The following is a 23,329-nucleotide window of genomic DNA, read 5'->3' on the forward strand; positions in this document are numbered from 1 at the left end:
GCTAGAGGAGAGGCTTCCCCGCCCTTACCTTGCTTGAAAGGTAAAAGCTTTTCTTGAAACAATTACCAGCCAGCTTGGCTTGCGTTCCGTTTTGGTTGTTTTTTTTGCTGATGATCGCTGCATGGCCTTCAGCCACGAAATTAAATATCTTCGCCAGGCCCTAATGTTGAATGGGTTAAACTAATGTCGGGCGGAAATAATTTATGCCTTTAGTTTTTTTCTAATAATTTTGTCTTAAAGCTAACTTTTAAATCGTTGGCGTACTCCAAAGCCAAATTTATTTTTTTTTTGCAATCTTTTATTTTACTTTACTTTAACAATTTTTTTATTTGTTTTTATTTGATTGAACTTCGGTGAAAATTTTGGTTTAACCCTTTTTTTTGGCACGCCATTGGCAAAAGCTTAGCATGGTGATTTAAGTCTCTCTCGAGCCAACAACACACTCTCTCCCTATATTTTACACAATTACCTACAGCGGGCACCAGAAAGATCTTTCTCCGTGGGATGCTTAAGTGAGTACTCTTTTGTTTAAATATCATTTTTTGTTTTTTGGTATATGAATGACCAGTGGAGTAAAGAGAGAGTTAAAGCAGTTTTCGTTGCTCTCGACTAAATAACATTTAACATTGAATTTTGGTAAAACATCCGAAGTTTAACTTATGCACAAAAAAAAGAATTTTTTCTCTGAATTTTAAAATGCTTTTTATATAAACATTGTCATACCTACATATGTATATTTATATCATTATCTATAATTTTAATGTTGGAATACCCCTATTCCACTTACAAAAATTACACTTTACAATACTAGATTAAGTTTTTTAAGTGACATGAAGTTTGGTCACACTGAAGATCTCTTTTTTTTTTTCTTTTCTGCAAATGTAAAACGTGGTTGCTGGTGTTGCCAAAGCTCAAGTTCAAGTGTTTAATATAAATGAAGATATATAAACAATTAAAAGTGGTGTTTCTTTTGTGTTAAATAATAGTCAGTTCTCCAACAGGTTATGGGCCCAGTCCATGCCAAGTTAATACATATAAATACAATTATTTGATCAGTTCGGAAATTTAACCTAATTGTGAAATTCAATTCCAAGTACAAGTTTTTGTCTCTTTCTTTCTTCCTTATTCATAGCTGTGTGTGTGTGTGTTAAAAGAATGGAAAAGGCAAAGCGCAATATAAAGCCCTTTGATGGTGAAAAGTACTCTTTTTGGAAGCTTAGGATGAGGGCATTATTTACAGAATTAGATGTAATAAAAGTTATTGATCAAGTGATGCCAAACAAAATAGATGACTCTTGGGTAAAGGCAGAGCGATGTGCCAAAAGTACGCTTATAGAACATTTAAGTGATGCGTTTCTTAATTTTGCGGCAAACGACAAAACCACGCGTCAAATTTTTGACAGCTTAGACGCCATTTATGAGCGCAAAAGTTTGCCATCGCAATTGGCATTGCGCAAACGTTTACTCTCGCTTAAGTTATCGAGTGAGATGCCACTGCTGACATTCTTCAACATCTTTGATGAGTTAGTTAGCGAATTGTTAGCTGCCGGTGCAAAATTAGAAGAAATGGATAAGGTGTCACATTTGTTGCTTACGTTGCCATCATCTTACAACGGAGTGATCACAGCTATAGAAACGCTATCAGAGGATAACTTAACTTTAGCTTTTGTGAAAAATAGATTATTAGATCACGAAGTTAAAATAAACAATGATAATAGTGATACGAGTAAAAAGGTGATGAAAACAGTTGTGCAAAATAAAAACAACAACAATAAGTTTACACGCACACAAGTCAATTTTAAAAATAGGGTGAATAAACCAAATAGATTTTTCAAAGGCAAGCAAGGAAATAGTATCAAGTGTCATTACTGTGGAAAGGTAGGTCATATAAAGAAAGATTGTTACGCATTTAAAAGAATTTCAAAAGAAAAGAATAAGGAAAATAATCAAGCGCAATTGGCAACACCAGAACCCGGGTTTGCATTTATGTTTAAACAAGTGAAATCAAATTTAAATAAAAATGAGTTCATATTGGATTCTGGAGCGAGTGACCATCTAATAAATGATGAGTCATTGTATTCTGATTGTGTTAAGTTGGTGCCACCACTAAAAATCGCTGTGGCTAAACAAGGAGAATACATATATGCCACCAAACGTGGTATTGTGCGGCTGCAAAATGACTTCGAAATTACACTGGAGGATGTCTTGTACTGCAGGAAAGCTGCAGCTAATTTGATGTCAGTTAAGAGACTTCAAGAAGCTGGAATGTCAGTGACATTTAACACTGATGGAGTTTCCATAAGCAAAAATGGAATGCTAGTGGTGAAAAACTCGGGTATGTTGAATAATATTCCAGTACTTAAATTTCACGCATATACTCTGAATGCAAAAAATAAAAATAAATATAAATTGTGGCATGAGAGGCTTGGGCACATTAGCAATGGAAAATTACTTGAAATAAAATGATACAATGTATTCAATGATAATAGCGTTCTTAATAATTTAGAGTTGTCAGATGATATTTGTGAGCCCTGTCTTAACGGAAAACAAAATAGATTACCATTTAACAGATTCAAAGACAAAAGCCATATTAATAGACCCTTATTCGTAGTGCATTCAGATGTATGTGGACCAATCACTCCAGTCACTCTGAATGATAAAAACTACTATGTAATCTTCGTAGATCAGTTCACACATTATTGTGTTACTTATTTAATCAAATATAAGTCTGAAGTATTTAATATGTTCAAAGACTTTGTAGCGAAGAGTGAAGCGCATTTTAATCTGAAAATGGTTAATTTATATATTGACAATGGTAGAGAGTACCTGTCAAATGAGATGCGGGGTTTTTGTGTTGATAAAGGGATATCCTATCATTTAACTGTTCCACATACACCACAATTGAACGGTGTATCTGAACGAATGATACGATCTATTACTGAAAAGGCTCGGGCTATGATAAATGGTGCAAAATTAGAAAAACACTTCTGGGGTGAAGCTGTCTTAACAGCAACATATCTCATTAACAGAATTCCAAGTAGGGCCCTCGATGAAAGTAGAATTACGCCATATGAGAAGTGGCACAATAGAAAACCCAATCTGAGTCATTTGAGAGTGTTTGGCGCAACTGTGTATGTCCACAATAAAAATAAAAATGGCAAATTCGATGAAAAATCATTTAAGAGTATCCTTGTGGGATATGAGCCAAATGGATATAAATTGTGGGATGCTATCAATGAAAAGTTCATCGTTGCACGAGATGTTGTCGTTGATGAAACTAATATGGTTAATTCAAGGGTTGTCAACAATGAAACAGATTTGCTTAGAAAAAGTAATAAAATTGGTCATGAATATTTTCCGAATGAAAGTAAGAAAATAAATTATCCTGATGTCCTGAATGAAAGTAAGGAGTGTGATAATACTGAAATCCTGAAAGATAGTAAGGAATCTGATCACATAAATATTCCGAATGAAAGTAGGAAAAGAACTAAACCTGATGTCCTGAACGAAAGTAAGGAGTGTGATAAAACTGAAATCCTGAAAGATAGTAAGGAATCTGATCACATAAATATTCCGAATGAGAGTAGGAAAAGAACTAAATCTGTTGTCCTGAATGAGAGTAAGGAAGCGTGTTTCCCGAATGATAGTACGGAACATGAAACAATCGAAACATTAACCAGAAAAAGTGAGAGATTAAAAGGCAAACCACAAATATCGTATAATGAAGACGATTGTAATATAAATATGTTTATATTGAATGCACACACTGTATTTAATGATGTTCCAAATACATTTGATGAAATAAAATATCGAAATGACAAACATCTTTGGGAAGAAGCCATAAAAATAGAGTTAAATGCTCATGAATTAAATAACACATGGACTATGACGGAAAGGCCAAACAACAAAAACATTGTCGATAGCAGATGGGTATTTTCTATTAAGTATGATGAATTTGGAAATCCTTTGAAATACAAGGCTAGACTTGTTGCACGTGGGTTTACCCAAAGATATCAGGTGGATTATGATGAAACATTTGCCCCTGTTGCCAGAATTTCTAGCTTTCGGTTCATTTTATCGTTAGCTGTGCAATATAACCTGAATGTTCATCAAATGGATGTGAAAACAGCTTTCTTGAATGTAAAGCTAAATGAGGAAATATATATGCAACTTCCTCAAGGTGCATCAAGCAATGGTCAAAACATTTGTAAATTGAACAAGGCAATTTATGGACTCAAACAGGCAGCAAGGTGCTGGTTTGAAGTTTTTGAGCAGGCATTAAAAGAATGCAAGTTTGCAAATTCGCCAGTAGATCGTTGTATTTACATTCTAAACAAAGGCGATGTTAAATCAAATATATATGTACTGCTGTATGTTGATGATGTTGTCATAGTAACAGGGGATATGACAAGTATGATTGATTTTAAAACATACTTAAAGAATAAATTTCGGATGACTGATTTAGAAATACGACATTTCATTGGCATAAGAATAGAAATGTTACCTAATAAAATTTGCTTAAGTCAGTCCTCTTATATTTCGAGAATTTTAAGTAAATATAATTTGGAAAACTGCAATGCAGTAAGTACCCCTTTACCGAACAAAATGAATTATGAACTGCTTAATTCAGATGAAGATTGTGGAGCACCATGTCGAAATCTTATTGGGTGTTTAATGTACATTATGCTGTGCACACGCCCTGATTTGTCTACTGCAATAAATATTCTGAGTAGATATAGTAGTAAGAATACCTCAGAGTTATGGCAATGTTTAAAGAGGGTTCTAAGATACTTAAAAGGAAGTGTCAATATGAAGTTGGTTCTTAATAAGAATGAAACTTTTGAAAATATCCTAGTTGGATATGTAGACTCTGACTGGGGTGGGAATGAGATTGATAGGAAGAGTACCACAGATTTTTTGTTTAAAGTATTTGATTCCAATCTGATTTGTTGGAACACCAAGAAACAAAACTCAGTAGCAGCTTCATCTACTGAAGCTGAGTATATGACCCTGTTTGAAGCTGTAAGAGAAGCATTATGGCTAAAGTCCCTAATGAACAGCGTAAATATTAATTTAGAAAAACCAATAAAAATTTATGAAGATAATCAGGGATGTATCTGTATAGCCAATAACCCCTCATGTCACAAAAGATCTAAGCATATAGACATTAAATACCATTTTGCTAGAGAACAAGTGGAAAATAATATCATTGTCCTTGAGTATATTCCTACAGAAAACCAAGTTGCTGACATTTTTATAAAGCCGCTGCCAGTCGGAAAGTTTGTAGAATTCCGGAAGAAATTGGGACTCCTCGAAGACAACTGAACAAATCGATTGTTCCTCGATGCCAAAGAATTACATTTTTTTTGCCTATTTAATTTAATTTACGACTCTTTGAATTGTTGAGTTGTAAAACATGCTAATGAATTTATATTTTTAATTTGTAAACTTTTTAAGTTGATCCGATACAGGTTTTTCTGGGTTTTCCCTGTATCCTTAGAGTAAATGCTGGATCACATAAGACTTCCCAGATGGCACACCAACCACAGCAATCAGTAGTTAAGTTTGAATTAATTTTTGTTTATTTAATAATGTAATTTTTGAGGGGGCGTGTTGGAATACCCCTATTCCACTTACAAAAATTACACTTTACAATACTAGATTAAGTTTTTTAAGTGACATGAAGTTTGGTCACACTGAAGATCTCTTTTTTTTTTTTCTTTTCTGCAAATGTAAAACGTGGTTGCTGGTGTTGCCAAAGCTCAAGTTCAAGTGTTTAATATAAATGAAGATATATAAACAATTAAAAGTGGTGTTTCTTTTGTGTTAAATAATAGTCAGTTCTCCAACATTCAATTTTGAAATGCCTTATTATATTTGTTACTTTTATTAAAAAAAAAAGTTCTTAACCCTAATTCCTTACAGTATCATTTTTGACCTTTTTGAAGTGAAAACTTCTTTAGAATCGTTGGGAGTGATTTCAGACTCGATGAAACGAAAAAGCGACACTAAACAGAGACACATATAGATCTTATAGTATTTAGCCTGCGAGAGAATGAGATGCAAATATATAAAAAGCATTATAAATAAAAAGCATTATGAAAAACTTCGACCAAGCTGGGAGTCGAACCCCGGCCGCCCGATCGCCAAGCGAGCACACTAACAACAGAGCCACGTCGACACTTTGTAAATTGCCGTCGAGTTCTGTAGTTAGTGTGCTCGCTGCGAGAGAATGAGATGCAAATATATAAAACGCATTATAAATAAAAAGCATTTTAAAAAACTTCGACCAAGCTGCTGGGAGTCGAACCCCGGCCGCCCGATCGCCAAGCGAGCACTCTAACAACAGAGCCACGTCGACACTTTGTAAATTGCCGTCGAGTTCTGTAGTTAGTGTGCTCGCTTGGCGATCGGGCGGCCGGGGTTCGACTCCCAGCTTGGTCGAAGTTTTTTATAATGCTTTTTATTCATAATGCTTTTTATATATTTATATATTTTTTTGTGATACATTTTTATTTACTTTTTATACCCTTGCAGAGGGTATTGTAAAATTGGTCAGATGTTCGTAACGCACAGAAGGAGGCGTTTACGACCCCATAAAGTATATAAATTCTTGATCAGCATGAGAAGCTGAGTTGATATAGCCATGTCCGCAAAATGTTTTCTTCTAGACCTATATGATATAGTGGTCCGATCCTAAAGATTTTCATACTTTATCTTACCCGGGTAATAAAAAACCCCAAAAAAAGATTTCATCCCGATAGCTCTTAAGACGGCTGAGTAAAACGCATACGCACAGACGGACGGACAGATGGACATGGCTATATCAACTCAGCTTCTCAGGTCGTAAACGCCTCCTTCTGTGCGTTACGAACATCTGACCAATTTTACAATACCCTCTTCAAGGGTATAAAAAGTAAATAAAAATGTATCACAAAATATATAATGAATGAATGCACAGCAACTAGAATCACTGTCTGTTCAGCTTTCTAAAGTGGGAGAAATATGTGCATGCGAAACCAGATTGAGCAATGGAAAAACAGTTTTAATTGTGGCAATTTATATTTCACCCAATCAATCAATAAATAGCATCACGGAATTCATTCATGAAAATTTAATAAAGTATACACCAGAAGTATCGCGGATACTTAGAAAAGATTACGATAAAGTTCCAATGATTTTAAGAGGCGATTTTAACGTAAATTTTGCATTGGACACAGCGGTTCCTTTAATTGACTTTCTCAATACAACATTCAGTTTAAAAATGTGTAACAATCGCACTGAATCAACAACACGATCAAAAACAACAATTGACGCGGTATTTCAAAGATATGTTGACAACATCGAAACCAAAGCATTTGTATCATATTTTAGCTATCATAAGCCACTCGTATCATTTGTTGAAATTGAAAACATTGAGGATGAATAATAATAATAAAATGAAGAAAATAATAAAATGAAGAAAATAAAAAATATGACCTTTATAGCAATATTATAATGAACCTATAATTATCCCGCTCCTAATGCTGCTTTCGTCTCATTCTCTCTCAGTTTGTTTTACGGAAGGTTTCACTTCTATCGTGTCTAACCGTTAGACGCCCTCTTTTTTTTTTTGTTTTTTTTTTTATATTTTTTTTATTAATAGCTTTACTTAAATAAATTTTTTTTAGTTCGAGATATTGTGTTTTTGATTTCGAGGTAAGCCAATTTTTTATATCCATTTATTTTTAACGTAAAAAATGAACAGTTACACGTTCCTTGTTAGGGTCAAATATGACCCCACATGAAAATTCAATGAAATGCTTTACAAAATTTGCATGTCTTAACATGAATCTTCACGAAAGAAGCTTTGATCTTTATTGACATAATAACGGGGCTTCCAAGAATTTTTTTTTCTGTGTGCGAAAGCAGACAATTAATTAATAGACTCATTGAGTTCACATGTAAAAATGTTGCGAAAAAAAAGGTCTAACGTGAAGACTTTATGTTTGAGCGAACTTGGACCTTACAATTCTGACACAGAAGAGGATTTTGAAGAAGATGATATTTTATATGAGCCAACATCAGAGGAGATTGCCGCTGCTGAAATTGACGAAATAGTTTCTGATGGGGAGTCCATTGATGACTTCAATTTAGAGTTAGAGGAGTCACTAATCCCTCACGAATGTAAGGATAAACCAGTCTTCGTTTCCAAAGATGGTAAAGTATATTACCACACAGAACCGACCTCCAAGCAACCGAGTAAAAAAAATCGATCAATTGAACAAGGTATGTAAATACACATAAATAAGTTCAATACATCAGAGGATAATTGTGCATATATTCACATGTAACAGGTCCTACACTATTTTCTACATCTCGTATATCAAATGAGCTATCGGCATTTGACCTCTTTCTTTTTCCGATGCAAGGAATTATTTTAAAATATACCAACCTCTATGGCGTACGAAAATATAAAGAAAAATGGGTTTCAGTGGATGCTGCAAAACTAAGGGGCTACGTCGGACTGCTCATATACAGCGGAGTTTTTGGTTCAAATGGCGAAACTCTACGTGAACTTTGGGATGACATTACTGGAAGACCAATCTTCAGAGCCACAATGAGTCAGGCTGAGTTTAAATTGATGACTGGCTTCTTGCGTTTTGATGACAGAACTACACGCGCTGATCGAAGAATGCGTGACAAGCTGGCACCCATACGTGAAATGTTTGATTTGTGGAACAGAATGCTCAAAAAATGCTACAATCCGGTAAGCAATGTTACTGTTGACGAGTAATTGGTTGGTTTTCGCGGTAGATGCCCATTTACGCAATATATTCCAGGTAAACCAGCTCGTTATAGCATTCAAATTTGGGCTGCGTGAGATAGCAGCAATGCCTATGCGTGGAATGTTCAAGTTTACACAGGCAAAGCTCCCAACTGCCGTCCTGAAACAAATCAGGGCCAACGGGTCGTGTTGGAGTTAACGGAAGGACTTTCTGGTCGCAATTTCACAACGGATAATTTTTTTACGTCCCATTCTTTGGCTTTGGAGCTGTTGAAAAGGAACCAAACATTGCTTGGTACTATTAGAAAAAATCGAACATTTATTCCAGCAGAGTTCAGTTTAGTCAGGAAAAAGCCAATTTATGATTCTAATTTTTTGTTCGACAATACGAATGGAGTCACATGTACCAAAAAAAAACCGGGTTGCCCTCTTGTTGAGCACACAGCACCACACAAAGGACGTCAGTGTTGAGGGCAATAAAAAGCCGACACTTAAAGCATGATACTTGAATATAATAAAACAAAAGGAGGTGTTGACACGTGCGACCAAATGATGGGTACATTTTCCTGTAAACGTGCCGTATGGCGTTGGCCAATGGCCCTATTTTCATACATAGTAGATATCTCCGGTATAAACGCATTTAATATAAATATAAAATATAAAATCTGGATCCGCAAATGAAATGTGTTCAAGGGAATATTTAAAATGAAGTAAGTAAGTCGTCTCGCCGACTTAGGTATACCATACACCAGTAAAGCAAAAATTTCAACTTTATTAAACAAATGCATTTTCACATGCTTCTTATCTTAGTATCTCGCTCACTCAATCATACGAGCACTCTAGCGCCCTCACCGACCAACGGCCAACTCCGGCCTTATGGAAGAACGTTTATATGCATAACTCAACTGTTTTTTGTCCGATTTTGATCAAATTTGGTATTTTGCTAGATATTAGTATCAAATTTAAGTGTGCCAAATTGGATTGCATAAGGTAAAAAAATACGGGAGATAATCAAGTTTTTCAAATTAAGGGGGCGGAAAAGGGCGTGGCAAAATTTTTATACATACAAAATGTGTGCATTTACTAAGCGAATATACATACATACCAAATATGGTGTCTCTAGCTGGAATAGTTTTTGAGATAAACGCTTTTTTTAAATTGCGGGGGCGGAAAGGGGCGTGGCAAAAATTTGAAATAAACTTGATCACTCTACATACTACACAAGTCTACATACCAAATTTGGTGGCTCTAGCTCTTACAGTCTCCGAGATCTAGGTGTTCATACGGACAGACGGACAGACGGACGGACAGACGGACATGGCTAGATCGACTCGGTTGTTGATCCTGATCAAGAATATATATACTTTGTGGGGTCGGAGATGCTTCCTTCTGCCTGTTACATACATTTTGTCGACTTTAATATACCATTTCACCCTAACCATTTCCAATTTGGCACACTTAAATTTAATACTAATATATAGCAAAATACCAAATTTGATCAAAATCGGACAAAAAACAGTCGAGTTATGCATATAAACGTTTTTCTATAAGGCCGGAGTTGGCCGTTGGCTGGTGGGGGCGCTAGGGTGCTCGTATGATTGAGTGAGCGAGATACTAAGATATGGTTGTAAAAAGCATGTGAAAATGCATTTGTTTAATAAAGTTGAAATATTTGCTTTACTGGTGTATGGTATACCTAAGTCGGCGAGACGACTTACTTACTTCATTTTTCTCATCCTTTTCTCTAAATTCTACAGTGTCAGCCGACATGTATGACATACGCACATCCAGGTTCGGCGTCTCTCGAATATATACAAAAAACTCCGATGTTTTTCGTGCTGTGGTAAATATATAAACGAAGAAAAACTGCAAATTCTGCCACCACCAGCTGAGAGATGATGCTCCGTTCAGGCTAATCATTCGGGATATTCATCCAAATGTACCAAAAAAACTAATCGAGAGAGCTTTTACTGACCAGGGACACACAGTCATAATATCTACTGCTCTAGAAAACCGGATTGGCGCAACATTGAAATCAATGAAGAAGATGATGAAGATGTAAATAATGCGAAAACTAGACAAAATATGCTTTTCGTCAATTTAAAGAAGTCACCAAACGTTGCGGAGGCTCTTAAAATTACTCAAATTGGAAGGCATAGAGTAACAGTGCTAAAGGCGAAGCGCAATAGAGAACTTGTCCAATGCCTTCAATGTCAAGATTTCGGCCATACGAAAAATAACGGTAAATATTTACTATTTACTATTTACGGGCCCAAAACGCGCTTAAACTACATAAATTTGGTATCAAACAAAAAAGAAAAAATCCACGAGCACGACCTCAGGTGCGCCTTGGCGATTTATTATGTAGTTTTTGTGCAATTAACAAAAGAAAAATCATGTTTTTAGCGGGATTATAGCTAAAAGTAGCTTTTTCCGGCTAAAAGAATCTGTCAAATTTTTAGATAGCGTTGCCAGATGCCAAATATCGGATACTCGAATACGCGCGTTTTTTTAAAACTTGTGTTCACACTATTCTCAACAATCGAAAATATTGTTGAGTTTACATTATTTCTTGATTTTAGAGAACAAATATAGTTCAGAATACAATATTCGGCTGCCAGAGCAGCGGAATATTCCTTAATTTTATAATTTAGAGTAAAATATTTAGCTGCCAGGGCACTCAAACAACGCGCCAAATAAAAAACAGCATTTGCCAACACTGAAATCTAGCTTTAGTCGATTTTTTCACTTTTTAACACTGAAATCTCGAGTAGCTTAAGTAAATATTTACCAAAATAACTGTTATATAAAGGCCGTTTGTGGCATATGCTCAGCCAACTACCTAACTGGGTCCCATTTATGCGACCTCAAAGATGAAGACAAAGCTAATTGTGCTAACTGCGGTGAGGACCACCCAGCCAGTTACAAAAAATGTCCAGTCAGGCTCGATCTAACCAAAAAGCTTAAGCCAGTTGCAAGACTCCTGAAAAAGAAGTCGTAACTTAAACACAACACAAGTCGAATACAGCTCTAAGGAGTGGCTTCTCCTACGCTGACGTGACTAGGTCTCGTGGCGAGATTTCTAGAAATGTAAACCTAAATTCCGAGTATTGGAAAAAGCCATTAATGATCTCAATAGCAGAATGGATCAAATGTTCAAGCTCATACAGGAAACAATGGAGGCAAACAAAGCCTTTCGTGATCTGGTACAGAAGCTGATATCAAAATGATTAACACGAATCTAAAATCCCATTGTGGAACGCACGAGGATTAGTCAGAAACATCGAAGACATTCGACTTTTTCTAAGTGCAAATAACATAGATGTAATGCTGATTACTGTACCACATATGCGCCCAGGACTACGAGTATACTTACCAGGTTTTGACCAATATTATGCTTATCATCTGAGTGGAAATTCCAAAAGTGGATCTGCTGTTTTCATACGAGCATAATATATGTCTCATATCCAAGATTTGCAGTGAAAACGATGGTTTTGCCAGAAAAACAAAAAATTTATATAATTAGTTTAAAACCCCAAAATTGGTCGAATGTTGCGATTTCGGTTCAAATTAATTGCAATGAATCTACGGTACGACGATTTTCGGCCAAATACTTAAAAACAAACAGCATAGGTCGCCAGCCAGGAAGCGGACGTCCAAGGAAGAAGTTTGGTACGAATATCTCTTCGGGACCGTTTTTAAACAGCTCCAGAAATTGCTGCAGAGTTGAAGTATATCCATAATGTTAATTTAAGCACCTCTACAGTAAAGCGTCGCTTACAGGATAATAATTATTATAATTTAAGTGCCCGACGAGCAGCTAAAAAACCGCTCCTTACGCCGAAAATGCGTTTGAGCAGGCTAAATTGGTCCAAGGAGAGGTCCAACTGGTCAGCTGACGATTGGGCTAATGTGATTTTCTCGGACGAGAGCAAAATTAACCTAATTGGTCCAGATTCGGGCGTCATGGTAAGGCGCAGAAGCGGAGAAAGATATAGTTCAGAATGTGTCCAAAGCACTCCCCTTACATAATGGCCTGGGGAGCGATTACTAGTCAAGGTGTTGGCGGAATTTAGATGCTGGATGGTTCTGTGAACTCAGCAGCTTACATAGAAATTATAAACAAGGGCGTTATGCCAACAATTGAGGCGTGTACAGAACACATGAAAAAAATCATTTTTCAGGATGATTCTGCGCTATGTTATCGCTCAAGATTGGTGGGTACCGCGTTGGCAATCTCCTTCTTTAACCTTACCTATTGTTTTTTTATGAAACAATAATCTTTTCTTATCTTTGTTCTTTGCTAGGTTACAGAATATAAGAATATTTTAGGGATTGAGTCCCTTATTTGGCCAGGAAATAGCCTAGACCTCAACCCCATCGAGATCGTTTGGGCTATTATGAAGCGAAAAATACGACGACATAAGCCAAATAATATTCAAAAATTAAGAGAAGTTATCGCATTTATTTGGTATAACGAAATAACCGTCGACTTGATAAACAATTTATATAAAAGAATGCCTTCTCAGCTTCAAGGCGTTATAAAGGCTAAAGGCAGGCAAACTCGATATTAAAAAAATGTCTCTCAATTTTTTGGATCAAATGAATTAATACTATTGAGTATTGAAGTTAAAAGATAACAAAAAAATTTTTGTTTCAATTTAAAAATGCGTATATTCTTTATATTTCATAATTTTGTTTCAGCACACCAAAAATGAAACTTTCGTAGAATTTGCTCATTTTTGACGAAATAAAATTTAATACTATGATAACATCAAAAAAAGTAAAAAAAAAAATATCAAAGAAGCTAACATCGGCTATGCCGAAGTTTATATACCCTTACAGTCCTTGGTAATAATAATTTTACATGTTCAAAATTTGTTTTCTGCAACTCAATTCATCAATATACCAACAAAACAATTTTACTCTCTATTTTACAATTTGTTCTTCTTCTTCCCTTATTCCCAAAGCAAAGCAACGCACGCATACACATACAGTTCATGTAGCGTTGCGTCTGTGTGTGTTATATTTATCCGATCACATTCATATTTTGGGATCTGGGGTTTTATATCCAATATTATCACATATGTAAATTTCATAGCATACTCCGATTTTTATGAAAATGTTTCTTCTAGTTCTTCTATAGCTATATGATATAGTGGTCCGATCCTTATGAATTTCATACTTTATTTTTCCCGGGTAATAAAAAACCCCGAAACAAAATTTCAGACCGATAGCTCTTAAAACGGCTGAGTAAAACGCATACGCACAGACGGACGGACAGGCGGACATGGCTATATCAACTCAGCTCTCATGCTGATCAAGAATATATATACTTTATGGGGTCGGAAACGTCTCCTTCTGTGCGTTACAAACATCTGACCAATTTTATAATACCCTCTGCAAGGGTATAAAAAACAAAACTTTAGGGATTTGCCTAAACTATAATTAGCCAAAATTAAAAGGCAAAGAGCTTACAGTGAAATCGGTTTTTTTTTGAGCGCGAGTGTACGTTGAGTCCCACTATTCAAGATTCAAGCGTAAGTGTGCCGACCAATGGTGGATGCATTAAAATCTCCTCCATTTATCTGCCTCCCAATCAACCTTGGAATAAAGCTGACTTTGAGCAACTATTTCTTGGCCTAGGCGACAAGTTTATCGCAGGTGGTGATTTTAATTCAAAACACCCCTGGTGGGGTAACACAAGAACATGCAGCCGAGGAAAGCGATTGCAAGAAGCCATTGCTAGTTCCGCATCCCAAATTTTAGCCACTGGCGAGCCAACTTTCTTCTCATACAATACAAGGCTTACACCATCCTCTCTGGATTTCTTTATAGTTAACGGAGTTTCGTTAAATACGCTCGGGATTGAAACCCAGTATGAGCTCTCTTCGGATCACCTACCGATCATAGCAACATTACATCACAAACCTCAAGCTAAAGCCAGAAAGCTCCCCGAGGTGCATGCCTTGAAGCATTTAAAGATGAGTTGGAATGCAAAATCAACCTTAACATTGACATCAACAGCCCAGATGATATAGAAGATGCAGTCTCAATTTTCGTGAGAAACATAAAAAGCGCTGCAGCAAATGCTACACCACCCAATCTATGCCCACCAAGACAACGAAATGCTTCTCTACCGGCAAGTGCTGATGCGCTCTTACGCCTGAAAAGACGAGTAAGAAAGGAATATGCGAGAACAGGTGATGATCGCATCCATCAGATCTACACAAGATTATCAGACCGTTTGCAAAAGGTTCTCGCGAAAATCAAACAGAGATTATTATTATTATTATTATTTAATTGTAAAAAAGAATTAATTCTAGGTTACAATGAGTTTTGAGCCAGAGCGACAAAGGCCTTCAGGCTGGAGTTTTTATACTATTTTTACAATTATTCTAAGATATTTTTATACCCTTGCAGAGGGTATTATAAAATTGGTCAGATGTTTGTAACGCACAGAAGGAGACGTTTCCGACCCCATAAAGTATATATATTCTTGATCAGCATGAGAAGCTAAGTCGATATAGCCATGTCCGTCTGACCGTCTGTCCGTCTGTCCGTCGGTGCGTACGCGTTTTACTCAGCCATCTTAAGAGCTATCGGGATGAAATTTTTTTTGGGAGCTTTTTTTTACCCGGGTGAGATAAAGTATGAAAATCTTTGGGATCGGACCACTATATCATATAGCTCTAGAAGAAACATTTTTGCAAAAATTTGAGTATCCCCATGAAATTTACCAATATGATAGTAATAGATATAAAATCTCAGATCCCAAAATTTGAATCTGATCCGATAAATAGAACACAAGTTACAGTCAATATAAATCGGTTCAAACGCTGCCGGCAGCGCTGCTTGCTGCCTACTACTGCCATCATCAAATCAACAGAGCACACGCATACACACACAGACGCAACGCTACATGAACTGTATGTGTATGCGTGCCGTGCTATGCCTAGAAAATGATGGAAGAAGAAAAACTTGTGGTAAAAAGAGAAATAATATTTTGTTTGTGTATTGATGAATTGAGTTGCAGGGAAAGAAATTTCAAAAAGGAAAAATATTATTGCCAAGTATACTGCAAGGGTATATAAACTTCGGCATAGCCGAAGTTAGCTTCTTTGATATTTTAATGTATTAATTATTTTTATAAAGTTTTTTATATTAGAGAGGTTAGCCTCTGAGATGAGAATGTTAGGGGGTGGGCAATTTAGGGATTTGCTAATATTGATAATGTGTAATATTACTGCATGTTTCCTTTGAATTTTTATTGGCAGGTTAGTTGGTTGCATTTCTGGATTAATGGTTTTGTAGAAATGTGTGTAGTGATTCCACGTTGACTTCAGCTCTGCTGTGGTGTTTGAATTGATTAATTTGTTGATGTCCTTTTTGTTGTAAGTGTTATGCAGATGTAGAGGAGATTTTGTGGCGCATTTTGCTGCTGTGTCCGCTTGTGGGTTCCCTTTGATACCAATATGACCAGGTGTCCATAGTAGTTTTAGCCTTTTGGGGTTTGAGTTGATTTTATCCCGAATTTTTGTTATTGTAGGATCGCTTTTGTTTGGGTTGCTAACGGCCAAGAGTGTGGAGAGAGAGTCAGTGCAAATCACAAACTTTGTTCTTCTTGCGTTAACTGCAAACTCTACCGCGCTGAGGATGGCTTCTGCTTCTGCTGTGAATATTGACGTGTATTGTGGGGTTACTGCCTCTTTTATAATTCTGTTGTCCTCAGTGACTACACTAAAGGCTGTTGTGTTATTTGATTTGGATGCGTCAGTGAAGAGAAAAGTCCATAGGTTGTGTTCGTCTCTGATTTTGTTGTATCGTTTTTTGTAGACTTCGTTTGGTGTTGTGTCTTTTTTGTGTTGCGCAAGGTCGAACAGAATGGAGCTGTTGGCTATTGTCCATGGTGGGAGGCTTTCCTTGTATTTTCTTTCCGTTGGACATATTATATTAAGATCTGCAGCTTTGTTGCTTATAATTTCCAGACTGGATGGTTTTTTCATGCGTCTTTTACGTCTCAGTAGTTTGGTTAGTGGGTCTTGTAGCGAAGATCCCTTTGCATTTATAATGTTTTTAATGTGTCTGCTGAAGCTCCATTGCAGCCTACTGTTTAGGTCAGGGAGTCCACTTTCTGCGATCATGTTTTTGATGGGAGTAGTGCGGAAGGCGCCAAGTGAAAGTCGTATAGAGGAGTGATAGGGAGTGGATAATTTTTTAAAATTTGTTTTAGAGGTTTTTCCATTAATGGCAAAGCCGTAATCAATTTTAGCGAGGATAATGGATTTTGCTATGTTAATGAGGGATGAGGTGTTGCATTTAAGCTTATAATTGCTTAAGCATTTAATTACATTTAGTCTATTATTTAAAGTATTGGTTAATCTTATTACATGTTCATTCCAGGTATACTTATTGTCAAATGTTAGACCTAGAATTTTAAGGTGTTTTGTTTTTGGTATGTTTACATTATTAATTGTTATTTATATGTTTTTGCATTTGTGTTTTTTACATATGTGTAGATGGGTAGATTTTTCGGCGGACAACTTTGTGCCACTAATGTCACACCAATTGTGGATTTTGGCAAAGAGATTGTTTATTTGAGTGTTGTAGCCTTCGTTTGGTTTAAAAAAGAGACAGAGGTCATCCGCGTACATGGTGTGAGAGAAAAACTTGTTTTCATTGATCAGTTGATTTAATTTATTGAAAGCGACAAGAAAAAGGGTAACAGACAGCGGGGAACCTTGAGGGATTCCATTTTTTAAATCAAAAGCTTTTGAGAGAGTATTGTTAATTTTGACTCTGATCCTTCGATTATTTAGATAGTTGCGTACAAAGTTTATTATTTTTGGGCCGAGCTTTCATTCAAGTAGTTGTTGTAAGATACAGTATGCGCCTATTCTGTCAAAAGCTTTTTCCATATCGATTGATAGGACCGATATGTGATTTCTGGTGGACAAATTGTTGCAGATGTAATTGTCCATTATTAGTAGAGGATCAATGGAGGAACGGTTTTGTTTGTATGCATATTGGTTAGTAGAGAGGAGGTTTTCTTGGTTAAGCATCCAAATAATCCGCTTTGATATTATTTTTTCTAGGATCTTGGATAGACAGGGAAGCAAGGATATGGGGCGATAACTGTTTAGCAGATGTTTTGGTTTGTTAGGTTTGTTAATTGGTATTATTGTTGCAATTTTCCATTGGTGGGGGATTATGCTGGTATCTAGTATTCTGTTGTAGAGTTCTAGGAGCTTGTTGTATGCTGATGGAGTAAATTTTTTTATGATCTCATAGTTTATATTGTCGTGTCCGGGAGTAGATCCTTTTAGAGAACTGACGCAAGATTGGAGTTCAATAGATGTTATGGGTTTTTCAATTATTTTGGCTCTATGTCTGAGATTGTACGTGGTTTGTGCTAGGTAGGTGTTTTTGTTTTGTTTGAAAGCTTCTGAGAAGTTTGAGTCTTGTGAGTAATCGGACCATGTTTTACAAAATGCATTCGCTATCTCTGTTGGGTCGCAGGTGTTTCCTGTCTCCGTTTCTATGGCATGTACGTATGTGTTTTTCCTAATCCCTGTGATGAAGTGTACTTTGTCCCAGAGAGCTTTTGTTGTTGTGTTAGGGTTTATGCCTTCCGTAAATTTTGTAAAAGCTGTTCTTTGTGTATTTTTTGCTACATATTTAAACTTGGCGTTCGCTTTTTTGTAATTTAACATATTTTCGGTGTTTAAGTGTTTTCTAAGCTTGTTAAGACACCTAGTCTTTTCCTTTTTTAGTTCGTTTAGCTTTTATTGGGGTTGGAGGTGGGTATTGACTTGTTAGCAGATGGTTCGACTATTTTTAGCAGTCTGGCTGCTGACTGATTTGTATTATTTGTTATAGTTAGTTCTTGTGCATTTTTATTTAAGTTTTCCTGAAATAATTTCCAGTTTGCTAAATGAAGTTTATATCTGTGTGTTTTGTGTATTGTGTGAGTGTGGGCTGACGGAAATAGTTGAATTCGTATGGGGTAGTGGTCGCTTCCATAAAGATCTTCGTCTGTATACCAGGATGCGTTGAGATTAAGGGGTGGAGAGCAGAATGTTAAGTCTACATGGGTGAAGGCGTTATGTGTGGAGTAGTGAGTGGGGTCCCCATTATTTAAAGGAATGAGGTTACTATTTTGAATAAAGCGAGCTATAACATTTCCTCTTTGATTGTTTGTGGGTGATCCCCAGGTTGAGTACCAGGCATTAAAATCTCCTACTAACATCACTGGTTTATTGAAGTTATTTATCAGGTTATGAAAATCTTGCTCAATAAATTTGTCTGTAGGTGAAAGATATATATTAATAATTATAAACGGGATTTTTGCTTGTATTTCTGCGGCAATGGCTAAAATGTTAGACTGACAATTAATGATTTTGTGTTCAATGTTTTTAGATATTAGAAGAGCTACTCCTCTGTTTGCTCTTGGGGCTAGAACATCTATATCGTTATTGTGATATAATGCATATTTTTTGGGTGTTTGAATATTTTTGTCAGATGTGTGGAGGTGGGTTTCTTGCAAAGCTACAATATGTGGGTTGTAGTTTTTTATTAAGAGAGAGAGATCATGGTATTTATCTTTGTACCCATTTATGTTCCATTGTACTGTGTTGAGAGACATAGTGTAGGGGGTATAGAGTACTTGTGTTGTTTTGTTTAGTTAAATCTCTCTATTGCTTTTTCTAATTCTCTCTTAACTCTCCTCTGCTGGGCGGCGTACACTTTAATGCTTAGAATCATTATAGGCCACCGCGGGGAGCAAGAGGAGCGGAAAGTAGAGCTTAATAGATTTGGGTTTGTTAGGTCTCAACGTCTATTCTGATACTGTCTGTATCAGAGAGCGTTGAGGTTTTTTTTCCGTTTGGCTTGTATATTTTTCTAATGTTTTCTGTGTCTAATTCTGAGTCGCTTGTTGTTGTGATGTCTTCGGTTGTTACATTTGTTGTTTTTGGTGTGTGTTGCGTTGTCGTTTTGCTAGTGCTGTTTTTGAGCGCTGCTTGCGCGAATTTTAATTCTGTAAAATTGAGTGGTTCGTTTGCTGTGTTATTGGTTTTTGTTTTGAGTATTGATTTGTTTTCTGTTATTAAAGGAAGTGATGAGACGTTCGTCTCAACTTCTTTGGGTGCTACTTGTGTAGCAGTTGTTTCTGCGTATGTTTTATTGGAAGTGGTTGGTCTTTGTGCATTTTGTTTGTAATATTTGTTTTTGGCTTCATACATCGTACATTTTTCTATTGTTTTTATTTTTATTATTTCTTGGGCTTCTTTATATTTTGGACATTCTCGGTTGCTGGCAGCATGCTCTCCGCTGCAATTTACACAGTATGTGCGAGTGCAGTTGGTTGGTGTGTGTATGGAGAGACCACATGGGTCGCAAGTTGTATTGCCGTGGCAACGTTTGGTTGTGTGTCCAATAATTTGGCATTTTTTGCATCGCATGGGATTGGGGATATACTCTTTAACACGTGCAGTGTTCCAAGAAATTTGTATTTTTTGTGGTAGGGTGTACAAGTTGAAGGTGAGTTGAACCACACCAGTTGGGGTTGGTTTGCCGTCTATTTGTTTTGAGTATTTATACACGTCTACAACTCCTTGTGATTTTAGTTCTTGGACTATTTCTTCGTTTGTAACGTGGTTGAGGTAGGGGGCATATACCGTTCCTTTGCAGTGATTGAGGTTTGTGTGGTATTGGGTTTTAATTTTGCACACACCGTGGAGCTCTGTGGCACCAATAAATTTCTCTGCGATTGTTGCATTTTCGACAAAGATTAAAAGGTTACCATCTCGCATTTGGTTATTTTTAATATCTTTGAGCTGATGATTTTAATGGCTCTATCCACTGCAAAGCACGAATATGATGATAGTGGTTTTTCTGAGTTAGTAGCCGACATGACTATATATTTGGGGTTAGGGTTTTTACAGGTTGGTAGTTCTGGGAAAACTTCGTGCAACGGAGAGGGCTTTTTCCTCTTGGATTTGGGGCTATCGCTTAGCAATGCAAAGCGATTTGCCCCTTGATTGTAATACCCAGGGGGCATTTTTATTTACATATATATATATATATATATAAGTTTACCGTGTGTGTTTTTTGTTGGTTTGAGATGTATGGATTGGGTAGGTAAAAGAGAGTGCGCTTGGAGTTAGAGAAGCTTTGAACTAAACTGCGAATCACTGTGATAACACAACCGATCGTTTGCGGGTTCAGTCGACGGTTTAAGTTCTGATTATGAAGCCCGGTATTTGGTTGGCGCCGAACATATTGCATCCAATCCGACCCAAAGATATTGAATTTGGATCCATCTGCATATATTATTTCATTCCAGAAAGAAATTGGGCGGGAAACATGATCCTTGGCAAAGGTTAGTCGACACTATGAGCCCACTATGAAGCATGGCGGTGGAAGTGTCATGGTTGGGGCATGCATGGCGGCTTCGGGAGTTGGAATCCTGGTTTTGATCGAAGGAACAATGGACAGACATATGTATCTATCGGTTTTAAAGGAGAATTTACTTCAAAGTGGAGAGAAATTAGGTCTAGAGGGCCGATTCCGATTTTATTGAGACAATGACCTAAAACACAAATCCGGCATTGTGAAGTCCTGGTTGAGCTGGGATTGCCCACATGTGGTCAGTCCTCCTGTCCAGTTTCCTGACCTTAATGTGATTGAAATTTTGTGGGCAAAATTTGACATGACCATCCGGAAAAGGTCAATTTCCAATAAAAATGACCTTAAAAATGCCCCACTGGAAGAATGGGTAAAAATATCACCTGAAGTCACCAAAAAATTGGTTTTCTCAGTGGAAACACGCATTGAAGAGGTGATTAAACAACAGTCTGGCTGCTGACTGATTTGTATTATTTGTTATAGTTAGTTCTTGTGCATTTTTATTTAAGTTTTCCTGAAATAATTTCCAGTTTGCTAAATGAAGTTTATATCTGTGTGTTTTGTGTATTGTGTGAGTGTGGGCTGACGGAAATAGTTGAATTCGTATGGGGTAGTGGTCGCTTCCATAAAGATCTTCGTCTGTAAACCAGGATGCGTTGAGATTAAGGGGTGGAGAGCAGAATGTTAAGTCTACATGGGTGAAGGCGTTATGTGTGGAGTAGTGAGTGGGGTCCCCATTATTTAAAGGAATGAGGTTACTATTTTGAATAAAGCGAGCTATAACATTTCCTCTTTGATTGTTTGTGGGTGATCCCCAGGTTGAGTACCAGGCATTAAAATCTCCTACTAACATCACTGGTTTATTGAAGTTATTTATCAGGTTATGAAAATCTTGCTCAATAAATTTGTCTGTAGGTGAAAGATATATATTAATAATTATAAACGGGATTTTTGCTTGTATTTCTGCGGCAATGGCTAAAATGTTAGACTGACAATTAATGATTTTGTGTTCAATGTTTTTAGATATTAGAAGAGCTACTCCTCTGTTTGCTCTTGGGGCTAGAACATCTATATCGTTATTGTGATATAATGCATATTTTTTGGGTGTTTGAATATTTTTGTCAGATGTGTGGAGGTGGGTTTCTTGCAAAGCTACAATATGTGGGTTGTAGTTTTTTATTAAGAGAGAGAGATCATGGTATTTATCTTTGTACCCATTTATGTTCCATTGTACTGTGTTGAGAGACATAGTGTAGGGGGGTATAGAGTACTTGTGTTGTTTTTGTTTAGTTAAATCTCTCTATTGCTTTTTCTAATTCTCTCTTAACTCTCCTCTGCTGGGCGGCGTACACTTTAATGCTTAGAATCATTATAGGCCACCGCGGGGAGCAAGAGGAGCGGAAAGTAGAGCTTAATAGATTTGGGTTTGTTAGGTCTCAACGTCTATTCTGATACTGTCTGTATCAGAGAGCGTTGAGGTTTTTTTTCCGTTTGGCTTGTATATTTTTCTAATGTTTTCTGTGTCTAATTCTGAGTCGCTTGTTGTTGTGATGTCTTCGGTTGTTACATTTGTTGTTTTTGGTGTGTGTTGCGTTGTCGTTTTGCTAGTGCTGTTTTTGAGCGCTGCTTGCGCGAATTTTAATTCTGTAAAATTGAGTGGTTCGTTTGCTGTGTTATTGGTTTTTGTTTTGAGTATTGATTTGTTTTCTGTTATTAAAGGAAGTGATGAGACGTTCGTCTCAACTTCTTTGGGTGCTACTTGTGTAGCAGTTGTTTCTGCGTATGTTTTATTGGAAGTGGTTGGTCTTTGTGCATTTTGTTTGTAATATTTGTTTTTGGCTTCATACATCGTACATTTTTCTATTGTTTTTATTTTTATTATTTCTTGGGCTTCTTTATATTTTGGACATTCTCGGTTGCTGGCAGCATGCTCTCCGCTGCAATTTACACAGTATGTGCGAGTGCAGTTGGTTGGTGTGTGTATGGAGAGACCACATGGGTCGCAAGTTGTATTGCCGTGGCAACGTTTGGTTGTGTGTCCAATAATTTGGCATTTTTTGCATCGCATGGGATTGGGGATATACTCTTTAACACGTGCAGTGTTCCAAGAAATTTGTATTTTTTGTGGTAGGGTGTACAAGTTGAAGGTGAGTT

The sequence above is a fragment of the Drosophila willistoni genome, unplaced genomic scaffold (genome assembly GCF_018902025.1).
Source record: "Drosophila willistoni isolate 14030-0811.24 unplaced genomic scaffold, UCI_dwil_1.1 Seg150, whole genome shotgun sequence".
NCBI classification, from domain to species: Eukaryota; Metazoa; Arthropoda; class Insecta; order Diptera; family Drosophilidae; genus Drosophila; species Drosophila willistoni.